Here is a 1,707-nt window from a genome sequence, read left to right as displayed (position 1 = left end):
TAGTCTAGTCTATAGTCTAGTCTATAGTCTAGTCTATAGTCTAGTCTATAGTCTAGTCCATAGTCTAGTCTATAGTCTAGTCCATAGTCTAGTCCATAGTCTAGTCTAGTCTATAGTCATGTTTATAGTCTAGTCTATAGTCATGTTTATAGTCTAGTCTATAGTCAAGTCTAGAGTCTAGTCTATAGTTAATTCTATAGTCTAGTCTATAGTTAATTCTATAGTCTAGTCTATAGTTAATTCTATAGTCTAGTCTATAGTTAATTCTATAGTCTAGTCTATTGTTAATTCTATAGTCCAGTCTATATTCTACAGTATTGTATAGTCTAGTGTATAGCTTAGTCTATAGTCTAATCTTTAGTTTAATCTGTGGTTAAGTTTTTAGTCTAGTCTATAGTTTGTCTATAGTTTATTCTTCAGTACAGGTTCCTCAATAAAATGGACGTCTGGCGTCTCGGTTGATAGAAAGAGTTCGAATAAATAATTTCTTATTTTAGAGAAATACCTATACTATCATTTTAATTTTTTTTCTTTCTAAATCGTAGCTCAATTTTATATCGTCATTGCCTCTACTTAAAACCACCTGTCAATTACTTTTACTTATTATTTAAACAATTGTTTATGTTTATTCTTCTTTGTTTTTCTTTCTAATGTTTTCGTTTGAAAAGTTAAATAAAAAAAAAAAAAATAACATAACTATTACGTTTACATTTGAATTGTTAAGAGAATAATAATGAATTTATTTATAACAATCATTTGTTTATTTGTTTTAATTTTATATTATTTTCGACATAACTATATACAAATAAAAAGTGGTTTTAATGACACTGCAACTGCTGCTAAATAAATTGTAATGAAAAAAGCACTGTATTCGTATGTACTTTAAATTAACGGTTAATAAGTGAGCGAAAGCTTGTAAAAAGTTTTATTTTATAAACAAGTAAGAAAGCTTTCCATTATTTGTATTAAAAATGAGCTTTCATGATACCCATCATCACTATAGTGGGACTGGTATTATGTCTTTGCAATACTCAAAAATATTGATCCCACCTTTTCGTCGATTTATCTATATCAGTCAGTATCAGTATCTGTAGCGTTGTTTACTTTTTGCGTACGCTACAGATTGTTCATGGGAGAAATCTTTTGAGAGTGATTTTATACTAAATAATATTTGCGATTATCGTTATGAACGGGCCTCGTTTGACTCTTAGCCCAAAACGCGCAGTGCACCACTCAAAATATTTGTCCTACACCTATCTTAAATCATACGAGTCGGCTTAGAATCAAATTCAATACGATTAAGCTATGTCCATCTTTGTGTTGGTGTAAACATTATGAGCTCCCTACATACATCTAATAGTCGTAATAGTGTAGTTTATCAAACGGCCGACAGCATTCGACTATAATTTCTTACATGTTTTCTTTAGTGTAATTGTCATCGTTCGGGAAGCATTTGTGTTTGATTAATGTGGGATTTTTGGGAGAAAGAATTTCCACCAAAAGCATTTATCAAAGGTTTATAGAACAAATTTTGTATGAAAATTTGATTTATAAACCATTGATAAAATTTTATGCATAAGGCAGTAAAGCTAAACAAACTAACTAACTAAATAACCAAATAACTAAATAACTAAATAACTAAATAACTAAATAACTAAATAACTAAATAACTAAATAACTAAATAACTAAATAACTAAATAACTAAA

The sequence above is a fragment of the Lucilia cuprina genome, chromosome 6 (genome assembly GCF_022045245.1).
Source record: "Lucilia cuprina isolate Lc7/37 chromosome 6, ASM2204524v1, whole genome shotgun sequence".
NCBI classification, from domain to species: Eukaryota; Metazoa; Arthropoda; class Insecta; order Diptera; family Calliphoridae; genus Lucilia; species Lucilia cuprina.
The sequence above is the reverse complement of the archived record's forward strand: the minus strand, read 5'-3'. Positions refer to the sequence as shown.